We start from the raw sequence: 14,927 nt of genomic DNA, 5'->3' as shown, positions 1-14,927 counted from the left end.
TGACTATTGCCATTTCTTTCCCATTTACTAATGGTTAATTAGTTGTTAGTATGAAGCATTAGCTAATGATTAACAAATGGTTCACTAGTTCATGTGTCAGTTCTTTGTTTTTTCCTTGTTTCTTCCATTAAAAAAATCCAATCTCCCCACTTCATTTTAAATGAAATGATGTGCTTTTCTTAACAGCACAGGACACACACTGTTACAATCAGTCTTTAACAAATGCATATATCTTGGCATGAATAATTTGGATTCCTAGTAGCCCTCCTTGGGACGTGCAGAGGGAGGGGGTGCTGCAGAATCAATAGCCATAAGGAGCCTGGCTCCCGTTTGCTTTCAAGATCTACAGCCAAAGGACCCAGTCATCAAAAGTTAATGAGCTATTTAGATCATGCTGTTTCCTCCGCTCTCTACTGAGAAAACACTGCTGGACCAGGGAGAAAAGAGTCCCAGCGAGTGTGTATGTGTGGTTTTTTTACGTGCTTTATGTGTTTCTCATACATGTACATGGAGAGATTGGCAGTTGAGAACGGACAAAGCAGTGGAAGTGGTTATCATGCGCGTGCAGTTGTTACTTGCATTGTTCAGGGCAAATGCCTGACATGGGTTGCAAACCTTTTTCTGGCCAGCAATGCGAAAACAAAAGCCTTTTTTGATTCCCCAGTGTAATGCTATGGCTGGGGCTGCTCAGGCGTTGCAGCAGAGACATAATTTGGCCTTAGTCCTCAATGTTTTCAAGCATAGAAAAGGTCTCTTGAACTGCCAAACTGAATAAATATCTGGTAAGATTTCTTTTGTCTGTCCTCGACTGCTATTGAAGTTTTAGTGTTGCAGTTATACAAGTCGATATTATGTAAAACAGTGAAGTATATCTTTCTAGACAAGGTCTTTGCGTCCATAATTGACTCTGAGCGCTATTTTAATAGGCCTCTATGTTTGGATATAGCATCCAAGGCTTCTGTCATTTTCAAACCCTTTATAGCGTTTCAAATCAGAAAATAAAGCCACAGCCTTTATTTCTGAATAGTTTAAGTATCAGTCGGGTTTTTGTCTTGCACCTGATGTATAAATCTAAAATGCTTTGAGGAGTCACCACCCTTTTTTAAATTCCTATATGGAAGTTTTGATCTGAAGTCTCTTTGACCATCTCCAACATGGAAGGTAACAAAGACTTTATTACTTTAAAAAAAAAAAAATCTAGTTCATCTATCTTATCTGCCAAAAATACTATTATTTTCCATACATTTTGTGACAAACTTTCTACAATTCTCCTGGGGTCTACATTGTAAAAAAACAGTTCCTTGTTAAGGTAGACATTTATAGGATATAGCCATGATTTGAATCTACAGATAACGTGTTCATTACGCTCATTATTGTTGGTCTCACCTCAAGTTTGTTGCTACCTATTAAATTATGGTCATTCCAGAGACTTCTTCCATATTCCCACCTTGCTCCACAGCTCCTTAATGTCTCCTTGCCTCCTTATTTCCCATCTTCCTTCCCCTCGCCTTCCTCCTGGACTCTGCTAACGATGCCTGAAACAAACCAGCCAACATGTCACTCAGGACTTCTGCCAGGCTCCCTCGCTGGCTGTTTCCCTGGCCACTGGCCTTGTTAGAGAGAGTGCACATAAATGTAGCAGAGGAAGAAGTTACGGCTGTTTGAATTCCCTACAGGACACTGGGAAGTTGCCAAGACTGCGAAAACGTGTGTATGTGCAGCAAGAAAGTAAGGCACGATCATTAAGAATTAACATTATTCCCACTGTGGCCGTTTTGAAGACTTGGGGACTGAAACACTACCCAATAGACTTATGAAATATATATAACTCAAAGCGGCAAGCAATTCCCATCCCCAATGTATTGTGGGTTCAATATCAGCGCCAAGGGACTAAGGTGTAATGTATAGCAAACTTTTCCGACAGTGTTACTAAAAAGATTTGACCACCTTGTCTGTCAAATGGCTTTGAGAGAAAGAATCAAACCAAGGTAATCCGAGCAGAGCATTGATTTTCAGGATGTACCCAGTGGAGGAGGTTTTATCTGTTGTGCTCTCCACAGATGCACATTAACCTCCAACTCACTTTTGAAATACTCCCAAAGCCCCAGAGGACTCAAACCTCACCGGTGACGATTAATTGGTCAACCTTTATTTTGTCCAGCCACTGCCAGTCGACTTGGCCAGTTCCCCATTTGTCTCCTTCCAGCCCCCCCCCCAACTCTGTGCCTTCTCTTCTCCAGCCAGTTTCCCACAAAAACCAAATCCTGCAGCTTGAGTATCAGGTGCCAGGGGTTCAGAAAGAAGAAGAAATGGGGAATGAAGTTTGGGACGGAAAACTTTCAGCATAGAACCTCAGAGAGATGGCATGCTGATTAGAGATCACAGGCTAAAGGTCCCTTCTTAGTTGTTGAACCAAATCTGCATTATGTAACAAAGTCTGGAGCGCCTCATTTAAAACCTTACTTTGTTGAACCAACTATAAGAGGGTCTTATAGATGTGAATAAGGTCATCTTACATTGAAGTGTTTGGTGAAACCTTTTGCAGTCAGTCATTGAGTGTGTATTCATTTGGACAACTCACCTCAGTCTTCTTTGGACATTGCACTGGTTGTGTTACTTGGATCCAAGAAATGTGTAAGGGAGCTGACTCAAGGAATTTCAATGCCATTTTCCCCTAACTGAAGTAAACAGTGAAAAAATAATTGATGTGTTTTTTAACTTTATAGTTTGAAGCATGTCCCATCTGTTAATATACAGGAGGCTAGGTTCATGGCCTTTAATGGAGCCTGTCAGGAGGTGGAGCTCTAAATGTGTTGTCTTTCCTCCCAGGCAGTCGTTCTCACTATAAAATCCATGGCCTTTCCTTCCATATATGAAATAATGATCAATTATGAGCAGCCTACAAACCCGAAATTTATGAATCAAAATTTGACATATACAAAAGGCTTTTTCAGTGGCAGACTTGGACTTGATCTACAAGGAAAAGCAGATCAACGATGCCTCCGTTGTATTCAAATGTGCCAATAAGAATTGAGTCCCAGAATACACAATACTAGGACCCTGACACTGTAGGCGGTAAATGGAAATCAACCATCATCGTTGTCATTATTTAATCCTGCCTTCTGCCACATGTTTAAATGTCATCTATCAAAAAGGCCTTAAAGTACAAGACCTGGTATTCTCTTCTGATGTCGCTCTGCATGCCTGCACTTTGCTCTTTGAATTTGATCTAATTAGACTTCTGCTTCTTGTGAGGCTGAGTAAAGTGTTGCAGGGAATTAACCAAAGGTAGAATTCTACTTCTAACTTGCCCAGCTAATAAAAGAGGAACATGTGCAGACTGCCCGTCACGAACAGGTGCAAGAAAACTAATAAGATAGTGAGAGAAATGTCACTCAAGCAAAGTCTGCAAAAAAGTCCCTAATCAGCAATTTTAAGTGAAAAGCCCTGCTCGAGTAAATCACCGATTTTGCAGAAGAAAGAACTAAGACAAATGGGAAAACTACGGTAATTAGCAGCTGAATTTACTGTCCACTGTGGCCTAATGAAAAGAGAGAAATAAAACCTTTCTGGACCAGGCTGGGGCCCACTAGGGATGTTCATCGGTCACTGATGAGTGCTCTCCACAGGACTGGAGAAACAGCCGCTGAATTATTAAACACGGCGGCGTCCCTTAGGTGAGACGCCGCGTGGAAGTCTTCAGTCTCCTGCCCCCTGACAAAGAGAGAAGAAGGCTTGATGAAACATGGTGGGATGCTTACAAGCCATCCGTCACGGTACCTCTTCGCTCACACGGTGGTGGGATTGGATTTCCGGCCAGGGGGATTTGTCGTGATTGGGGGAGGGGCGCAGTGGGATTGAGCAATACTTCACTGAGATTGTTTGTTAAGAGCAGCCATGATCGTTTCTCGAATTGTCTAAATCTTCATGAATTAAATATGCCTTCAAGGAAATCAAAAGCATGTCCACTCTCAGCCCCACTCTCATGTGCTTATATGTTGACAATGTGTGTTGCCTGTCTATTTCTGTGTGTCAGCATCTACATTATTACATGCATGTATACGAGTAAGTTATGCGTCTGAGCCCGGGAGTCTGAAGCCCGACCCAGAGCACCAGCAGTAATACCATCAGAGCTCTCCCGTCGAGCACCTGTTTTATTACATTACATACCCCTGATCCTCAAGCTGCATATGAAACCCGATAACAAGCCGCAGTCTTTGATTTACCTGCCAAGCAGACCAGCTTTGGGCTCATGTTGTCGGTAAGAGCCGGCTCCACTGAAATCAATTGCTAAATCTGCAGGCTAATGGTGCTGGTGCGCTAGCATTATTACATCAGATAGTATGGGCTTGTTGTGGAGGGTGAGGTCTTATCGTACTTCTTGTGTTGATGCATGAAAACAAGACATGCGGTTAGAAAAATATATAAGTAAAGCAGAGAGATAAGTTTCAGCATTTTCCAGACATCTGTTTTTGCAGTCAGTATAATTAAAATTCCATATTTATAGGTCATTATAACTTTATAGGCTGTCTTATTTTTGTTCTAATTTTAAATGGTCTTCTCTCTCAAGATTCAAATATCTTTCTTCGTCATGTGTTTGTCCTTTCTGTCTTCAACTTTATAAAACATGGACGTAGTTGTGCTTGGTCCCTATAGAGGCGTTTTGAAGCCCAATAATGATTGTGTCTGAACAAAGTAAGACTCGTTATAATTACATAAATCCACAGTTGTTGTTGTTGGGTTTTTTTTTTTACATCAATGTATATTCATTTGCAATGGTTACATTCTAATTTAGCTAGGAAGGGAGCAGGGAGGGACGTTGGTGGGGGTGTCGACTCTGGGAATGAAGGGGAGGTTGCTGTACCAAACCAACATGTTTCAACATGGTTGACTGAGTACTCTTCACTGGCTTTTTTGTTGTTGCCTTGATTGGACCCCAGGCCATCAGGTAGCCTCATCAAATGTTCACGATCTTTTAATACTCATTATCAACTCCTTGTGTTACGTCCTCCCCTGAGATAGAAAGCCGGTGTCTTACCTTCGCACACATATTCCAGCATACACCAAAAAGACAGACACACACCTGCTCACACATGCAACCACCTTTTCCCTCCGTCTCCCCTTGTGTGCGGTTGCAGCGGCGTGGGGCCTCTGCCTGTTGTCATGGTGTGAAACATCCCTGTAACCCTCAGCGGGTTTAACCAGCCCCTTCTGCCTGTGCAAAGCACCCTGCTACCCAGCCAGCTGCTTTCCACAGGTGTTGTCGACACATTGAGGATACACAGGGAAGAGGCAAAGAAGGAGGAGGAGGAGGGAGAGGAACAAACACAGACAGACCTCGTCTCACCTGATGGAGTGCAGCTCACAGATCCCTGCGATGTTGCTTGTATTCTCAGCCCCCCTACCTGCTCCATTCGACAGAGTTTGCGTCACAAATTGCCTGGCAACCACACCTGGCGTCATCATCGCGACCCATGGGAAAATTAATGTGCACAAACACTAGCTGGAAAGAGAGATGCGCCTGCTAAAATATTGTGTTTGTGGATCAAATTGGCAAAAACCACGCAGGTTGTTGATGCACATTGAGTTGGAATCGGGGCAGAATTTCGATTTGCTCGAGGAATGATCTCTAAATGATGGTTATTTCAACATCATGCCTCAGGTCTGAGGAATTTGCAGCAGAGAATTCCAAAGGGAATATGTTGAGGTGACGATTGGAATCACCGAGGGTCACATTTGACGAGATATGATACCATTTTATTCTCTGCAATTTGGTGTCAGTGTCACGTTTAATCAAGCTTTATCTCTCCGCTGTATGATATCATCCCACTGTTTTGTGTCCTGCTGTCAACTTCTTCTTCGGCAAATTAACTTCTGCTCATGTTACCCTCGTCCATTTCATCAGCACCACCGTGAGGAGTCATGAAGTAGTGACTTGGTGTGCCAAATAAGCTGTGCTGCATTTTTCTTTGGTCAAATACCAACATGTGGCTCCAATTGCCAGGACAACGGTACATTACTGCAACAATATTTCTCCCACGTCTAATGAAGAGGATGAAACTTCCTCCATCAAGTCCCGTTTAGGTCAGCCCTGATCTATAGAAATCCTTCTGAATGGGAAGAGGATAAAAGGGGAAGACTGCAGCCTGTGCAGGAGACACAAAGAATGGACACAGATTCGAAGTAATAGAGCAGGATTCTGCTAATGGTCAAAATGGGTTACGTCTCCCTCCTGAATTGTTAATAAACCCTCTCAGAGACCCTGATGGCTGTGATTGATTGGTACCAGGCTTGTAACAAAGCGAGCCTCTTCAGCGCTCTCAAACTCATTTACCTTTCACCGGCAGTTCCCTCTTTTGTCTGAGCGCGCCTTTATCTGCGCTGATCCTCAATAAGCCTGTATGTATTGTCTTTGAATATTAGAGTGCAGAAATGGAGTACTAGCGCAGCATTCATCCCGCACTATCTCATGAGGACGAGTCACTCGGTTCGTGTGAAAATGGTCAATCATGGTGCGAGCTTGTGTGCTTTCCTTTGATTGCTATCAGATTCTGCGCTTCTTGGGGAGATAACAGGATATGCAAGTCCACTGTGTGTACTTTATTGCAGGCGATTGGTCCTGATGGCAATCAGTGTGTGTTCAGTAGATGGCTATCAACGCATGTGTGTATTTTTTTTCAGACGTAACAACCCCAGACATGTCAACATAGACGCCCGGCCTTCTTCTTCTTCCCCACCTTCTTCCTCCTCTCCACTCAGATACCGTCTCTCATCTTGTCGACTTCACCTAAGCCTCCAGATTGCATTTTGACAAGCGCCGATCATCCCGCTCCCTTTCCTGGCATCCGATACCAGACGAGACGTCGGCGAAGCTTCTGACGGCGCCAAGATCGTATTAAACAGAAGGGGAGAGGAGGGAGTGGTGTGGAATGGAAATGGAAAGCTGAACAGACTTGGTGGGAGGAAGAAGGAGTTGATTTTAAATAAAAAATCCCCCAAAAAAATCAACTCTTGCAGGGAGGTCACATTTTCCAAGAGTGGCTTTAAAGCACTTTAGCTGAGAGAAAAGAAAGACGGACAAACAGAGGAAAAAGGAGGGGAGTTTGACAGTGAAATAAAGGCTAATGTGTTGTCAAGGCTGAAGACGGAGAAGATAAGATAGAAAGCCTTGGCAGCATTGTGAATGCGAGTTGCCAGGGGAGCTTATGCGTAGTAATCTTTGCATGCCGGAGAGAGGGAACGTTGTTCAAAGACAGGTGAGGAAATGAAAACGGTCAGTAAGAAAAGAAAGAGAGTATCCTTTTGTGATATGCTCCCGATTCATTCAACATATGCTGGAAGTGAGTCAAAAAAGGCTTCGTATAAAAAGACGAGCCTTGACGTGGTATACCTTGTGAAGCTTTGAAGCACAGAAAATGGATCGATTACAGTGATATTAAGACGTGATGAACTTAAAATGATCATATAAATGCTTAAAATCATGCTTTAATATGAATAGCTATTCTGTGATCTACAAAGCATCCTTAATCTGATGGTGGAAAATCGATTACTTTTGTCTTAAGAGTCTTTCTCTCATACGTGCAAAATTCTCGCTACAAGTTCTTCCTGTTTTGAGATATGTGGTTAAATGGGAACTGTGTTGCTTGGCAGATTAGTGGGAATTGTAGTTTCTTTTTCATATTTGCCAAACGCTCACTTCATTATTTCTTCCTGTTTTCTGTTTTTTTGTTATTTTTTTAAGCAGAGCGTCTTGTTCACGATAAGTTGCTGGCGTATGGACGAGAGCTAAGCCCCTGCTTGGTTGCAGAGGAAAACCTGTAGCAGGACTGAGTGCAGCCCCATTTTGCACGAGTGTACGTTTCTGGTTTCATTTGGTTTTCTATAGTGTGTGTGTGTGAGTGAGCTCTATGTACCCAGGTCTATTTTGAGTGTTTTATTTTAACTCTTTGTGCACTGCACTTTTCTGTAGGTGTGCATAATTACAGTTCAGTTGAGCAGATGGTTGTAAAGCCGGTCTATTTAAGAAGCCCCTGCGCAGTCAAGGAGGAAAATCTGTAGCTGCATGGAGTAAGTCCACATCTTGTATGGACTGTTAACTCAAATTAACACCTGATAAGATCTTTCCTGCCCATCTCTTTGGTGTGTGGATTCCACTTATGTTGTTGCTGAGGCATTAAACCCCTTTTTGTCTCTCACTTCCCTAGCCTAGCATCATGTGCCTTTTCTTCTTCTTTTCTTTCCTCTCGTACTTCTTTTCTCCTGCCTCTCAGGTGAAGTGAAGAAGAGGCCAATCTCTCTCCCCTCGCCATCCATCCACTTCATCCCCCATCTCCTCAGCTCCTCTCACTCCCCTCCCCCTCGCCTCCTTCCCTCCTACCTTTGCTATCTCATTTCTTTTTCTTCCTCACTCTTTTGAAATGCCTGTTGCTGATCCATCAGGCTGCTACTAGAGCATGTTCCCACTCGTTTATCACAGAGAGTAAAAGTCAGTCTCGGAGGAGGCGGCTGCAGTGTTGGGAGGTTGCTGCTACTGCAGTCGGGTACCAGCCAGTTATTAATTACTCCCCAATTCCTCATCTGTTCTCCGTCTGCAGAGAGAAGTAATTACATCTCTCCCCTCCTCTCCCCGCATCAGAAATGACGCGATAACCAGAATCCTAAATTACTCCCGCTGATGAGACAATCATTGAGCGAGAGGGAGCAAGCCAGAGATTTTTCAGCCCCGCTGTGCCTCACCCGTCGGGGTAATGGCACCTCGATTCAGTTTTCGGACGATTCCCCTTACACATTTGCAGGGCGTTTCCAATTTTCACCTCTCCCAAACACTGGAAGATTGTTAGGGTAAGATAGGCAGAATGAATAAAAGGATTTTATTTCTTTCTACCCCCCTCCACCTCTTTTTGCTTCCAATAAGAAGAGCGCAATCATGAGGCGGTTCCAGCTCCAATCAGCGTTTTGCAGCTGGAAAGGAGTGGTGATGGAAGAGGGACATTAGCACCGGATCCTCATCTACCAAAGAAGATGGAGGGAAATGAAAGGGTGGAAAAACAATCAAGGAGGCATTTTTTCTTGAAAAAAGAAAACACGTTTTCATGGATATATTTGGACATACAGCTTGTTCTAAATCTGCTCTTTAAGTGATTTTTTTTTGTATTACTCAGAAAACCTTTGTCATTATTTTTGAGTTTCAAATTCAGATTGTTGGTAAACATAATCAAACCACAGTGTGTGCTGCACTGACTCTCACGTTTAGAGACCAGAGCCTACATTAACCAGGATGCATTGCGTAGTCACAATTTGAAGTCGGTGTAGAAAAGGGCACATTTGAAAACGTTGTAATTAATTCAACCCAAATGCATATGTTGTAGGCATCGGTCGCACTCTGAGGCCTTACAGGGACACTTAAATCCGATGGAGGCATTATAAATGTTCTTTTCCTTCTCTGTTGGGACACTTTGCATATCAGCCCAGCTGTTGTATTTCAACAATACATCTAAACAGATCGTGCATTTGCCTGCTTTTACATCTTATCTATACATTTTTGGAGAAAAAAAAGAAAACTCCCCATGAACACAACACCAATCTGGAGGAATAAATGAACAACCAAATTATTCTTCAAACAAGACAGACAATGGTTTTATCAGGAAAATCCTCCGGTTTTCAAAGAAAGTAAGACTATAAGGACTTACATAAAGTGCAAAGATAACTTTTGACACAAACTTTTTTTTGCAGTTTGCGTGCTGCTCCCCTATAGGAGCTCTATGTCAGGGCCAATCGAGACATCTCCAAGTGCATCTCCCCCCCTGCTTCCCTCCTCAGCTGTCAAACTGCAGTTTAAATGGAGCAGGAGAAGGCTAGTGCTGTTCTCTATATTGTATTTCAGTACCCGTCAAGTGCTTATTGATTGGCTGCCGTGGATTAGGATGGCTGTGTTGCTGCAGAGAGCGTGTGAGTGTGCAGGGTATATATATTTTTATATGAATGAGAGTTCATGTGTGCATGTGGAGCCACACTGGGGGTCTCTGAAATCACACAACCTAATCCGCTGTTCTCGCACTCCATGTCCTCCTACGTCTTCCTTTGCCTTTCCCATCTCCCCTCGCTAACTTCTCCTAGCCTCGCTCGACGTCTTCGGCCCCGGAATGATTTGGATCCTAATAGTCTTTTTACAGCCGTCGGCTAATGTTGCCATGGGGGAACGTAACAGGGGCCATAACGAGACAATCCCATCCCATATGCAGAGGATATGAGTGGGAATTTGTCTGCTTCAACAGTGACAGGAGCAATCTGTACTGTGGGGCACTTCCAATGAAAAAAAAAAACTTTAGTGTATTCAGGATTATGGTGTAGGAGCCCATTGAAAATCTAATGGACTAGTCACATCAAATAGAGTCAGTTGGAGCATGCTCAGATGAGTACATGTACAGTATGCCACCGTGCACACACACTCACAAGCAGAGAGAGAAGCCATTACTACCGAGGGTTGGGCCATTACTCTTTGTCTGGTGTGCCATTGAATATGTGTGTGTGTGTGTGTGTGTGTGTGTGTGTGTGTGAGTGTGTGTGAGGCAAAGCCATAATGTTTCCAGTCCCAGAGGAGTCTCAGTACAGTACCGCCCTCCTAAATAATTACCACAGGCCTCTTTATATAAGAACAGGGCCAGGCAATAAAGGGACTGTGATATTGCATTGTGCATACCACACTGATATGAAGACTGTGAATCGTGAGCTGGCGAACATGTCAGGTGGTGATTAGAACTGCAATGCAAACCATGCAAAGTTAAAATGAGGGTTACAGCCACATTATCACACGTTCTGTCCAAAGCCTGTTTTAAAAAAAAGAAAGGCTTTTGTATCTTTTAATGCTTCGCGCCTCCTTAAAATGTCCAATGTTTAGCTCTCAAGTCCAGTTAATGAGGCTAAGAGTCAGACACTGTCGAGGTGTTAGAAGCTTTTATTTGGCAAATTGGGAATGAGACAGTTTCAGCTTCTTCTTTTTATTATATTGAGTACCAACAGATCATCCATCCATCCATTTCCTATACAGCTTTTCCAATTCTGGGGTTGTGGCAGGCTAATTACTGTGTGCCTGCACAGACTTCACGTAGACTGACTCCTCTCTATCCTGTGTTTCTTTTTTGCATCTGTTGCAACCGCGACCCCACCTCTGATACGCAGAAGAAAATGGATAAACGGGTCGACTGTTGTTTCTGCCCCTTTTACTTCGTCTCGCCTCAGTTCTGTCACATAATTGTTGGTCTTTAAAACACACTAAATGAGTTCAAATCAAACCACAGTGAAGTCTCCAGATTGCCTGTTCTGTTAAATAAATGAGAATTTCTCATGTCCAGTAAGCGGGATCTTTGCAGATAGAAAACACACCCAACCTTAATTTAATAAATCCAATATTTCTTAGTCTAATGGTCAATTATTGAACTAATTTGCTTGAGTACCCTGATTTTGGAGACCTTACATAATAAGCCTACAGCAGGACCCTGAAACTAAAGAAGATGAATGAAGTTAAATGTAATAATTTGTGTGATTAACACATGCTAAGTGTCCGAATGTCTTAACGGCACAGCTTCAAGAAACCTTAACTTTGGATTTGCACGAGGATGGTATGTTGAGATACAATAAGGCATAATTTAATAATGTACTGTGCCACGTAAGTGATAATGCACCACACTGCTTCGAAGCATGGTGACTTTATGATATAACTCCCATAGTTTATGAAAAAAAAATCTGAGTTTTCTGGCCACCCTGTAATCCGGATTTTGTAGGTTTGGAGATTACAAACACATTTGATTTTGTCTTCATATGTAGGCTTAAAAGAACTTTACTGTTTGATGCAGCTTAGAGATGTTTCACAATATAAAATGCCCTGAAAGTCATTTCTCTGGGTTTGACCTCTATATAGAAATCTGCATTTTAAAACCATGATTGCTTCGAGGTCTTTCAGAAAAATCTGTTTTTTTTTCTCCAACCTGTGTCTTGGGCCTCTTCTAACTGTTGATCATAAGTGACCCATTTTCTAAGGAGACCGTCCAGCTGTCGAGCAATCACTGATGAGACCATACCAGATGTTTTAAAACGCATCTTTCACCTCATTCTCAAAATGTATATATGAGTAGAAATGTGTCCGTCTTAAGGTCTCATTAAAAAGCTTTTTTTGTATTTCAACAGGTAGCATTCACCAAGGGAGAGATAATACCTTTTTACTGATGCAAATACTGCATTTTTCACCTTTATTCTCTTGAGGTGGGTTGAAAAAAAGTAGCGCAGCATCTACCATTTCATCCTTCATTAAAGCTCAGCTTGTCTCAAAGGTAGTGGGGGGGGGGGGGTAGTTGCTCTCCAGGAGCACATCGCCAAAAAGATAATTCCGTAGTGTTGTTTCAAACACATCCATCTCTGCCAAGTCCCCAAGCCACATTGGGTGGAGTGATACATGCCTACAGGCCGGTGTGGCACATAGGCTGTCTGTTGCCTCTGATCCCTCCCCCAACCAGTCATAATCTGCGAAAGTCATCCTTGATTAACCCCTGCTGAATGACTCTAATTAGAGCCAATTAGACCGGGCAGAATGAGACACTCACCATGCAGATGAACGCGGTGGAGAGGTGGGAAGGATGGATGGAGAGATGGAGCGGGGGTCGAAGTGGAGGTGTGGAGAGCCGAAGACACGCGGGATGATTGAGGGATAGAGGAGCTCGGGGCGTGGAGAGAGCCGAGATGGCGGTGGGGATGATGGGAGGCGGGATGGTTGAGAGAGAAATAATGAGGGGATGAAAGCGAAGAAGGTTGGTGGAATTGAAAAAGGAGCCATGACTGTTGGCTGACTGTCCACGGGCCTTCAGTCAAGCAGCTCCATCACACACTTGTAGGGGCAGAAGATGAAATACTTCTTTATGCCCGGACACTTAGGGTTTACAACTTTTCTAAAGCAACTGCTAAATAATAATGATTATTTAAGGGATAACTACCTTAAGTACCAGTATCATTACCAATGCAAAAGTGCCATAAACCTGTATTCATATTTACAGTCAGCAATTATGAATCATCAACTCAGCATATTGTTTGTTGTTTAAACTTCAGTAGAATGTATACTACAGAACTCTCTTAAAACAAGGCATTAGGTAAGACGTGGCTATGCTGGGATGCTACCTCTGATGAATTAAGACTGCATAATACGTGGACAGAGTCTCAGTGATGTCACCCATCGCCGTTACTGACGCAGAATTCTGAAGCTTGATGATGGTGGTCGCCATATTGGTAACCGTATTGCTGGACAGTCAAGTCAACTATGCCTATTTATACGTCTGTGCAAGTCTTGATATATTAATACCAATTAGTTTTTGGAATCAGGCTGCATACATGTGTATCTCTTCTGTAAAAATGTGCATTTCCAGTACTAAGAGAAACTCTAAAGAAGTTGGTCAGTTTTTCTTCTTCTATTTTTCACAAAGTAATTAGCTACATAATTTGCATTTGCAGTTAGCTACGGCCATTTATTAAATTGAAGAACTTGCTTGCAACAAAACAAGAAATAACATCACCTGGCAGGCCAGTATGGTGTGAACAAAAACAATATGTTTATGCCCAAATCTAACTGCCCCTTACAATGTTGGATATCCTTCTCCATTTCCCCTTCCCACATATTTTTTCTAGTTTTTAATTATACATTCCCCCCCTCTGTACCCTTTACCCTCCATGTGCTTCCATCCAGTCTGCCAGCCAGCCGACATGCTCGGAGGCCTACCTACCAGATACCCATGCCAGCATCCCCCGGCCCTCCCCTGCTATCAACCAGCAGCAGGGGTGTCAAGGCCGGTCTGAAGAGCCCACTCAGCCTGCCCAGTGATTGCCTCAGTCTATCATCAGCCAGAAGATTTCTATTATTGCAGATAGATGATTGGTCTGGCTAGCTGCCGGCCTGGCAAAGCAAGCTCATTTTAGAGCAGCTTGAAGTGCATGCCCTCGTGTACTGAGGGGGGATGACGATTCTGAAAAGGGGGATTTGGTGATTTGGTGTTGAAATAATGGAGCAGAAATGGTCGTAATGACAAGGCTCGCATACGCTCGGAGCATTATGCACAGAGGACGAGGTTGTTAATGTGGACTGCCTCTATTTCCGACAGCAATTTGAACGCTAATGGGGAGTTCTTTTCTGCTAAATAAATAGACGCCCCGCTCTTAGAACAAGGAGTTTGTTTACTGTTTGTATGGTGATGCCGAATCAACTCAATACCCTGTGACGGATTGGTTGCATCTGTGTAAGCGTCATGCTTTCCTCATCATTCAGTGAGACATCCAAACAGTTTTCTGGTAGGAATAGAAGGAGCTTTGATGAAAGGAGGAATCTGATGAAGAGCTCAAACAAATTTCACCCATTTAGGGAAAAATGTTCTTGTATTTATGAGTGAATAACAACCTTTTGTTGACATCTTGCAAAGAGTGAAAAGTTCCTCCGCCTTTCTCTCACAGAGACACAGTGTTCACCCCATGCAAAAGGGCCTCCAGTTAGAAAGAAATCTCACCGTCATATGACTATCATATGGCTGCAACCTCCCCCGCATGTTTTTGTTCTGCAGCGAATCAAATTACCACAACACATTTCCACTCTGAATACACCCTTTTTCAAGAACTTCAAGCTCCAAGTTGGCAGCATTGGCTTTACTTTAGTGGCTGACCTGAGGTCAGTTTGGATCAGTTGTTGGAGCGCTGGACTCTGCGACCTGCATCCCGAATCGATAGTCTTAAGGGAATTTCAAGTATCTGACTACATGGCCTCTGCACTTGAGATTGGAGAAGTACAGAGGAAATGCAACCCTACATGCTTTTTTATACAGTATTGATCTCTGCATCCAGGGCTTTACAGTAGTCTGTTGCAAAACAGGGGAAAGTGTATACTGCGGTTTTTTGTATTT

Source organism: Symphodus melops (assembly GCF_947650265.1).
Source record: "Symphodus melops genome assembly, chromosome: 23".
In the NCBI taxonomy this organism is placed as follows: domain Eukaryota; kingdom Metazoa; phylum Chordata; class Actinopteri; order Labriformes; family Labridae; genus Symphodus; species Symphodus melops.
Note: the sequence above shows the minus strand (reverse complement) of the source record.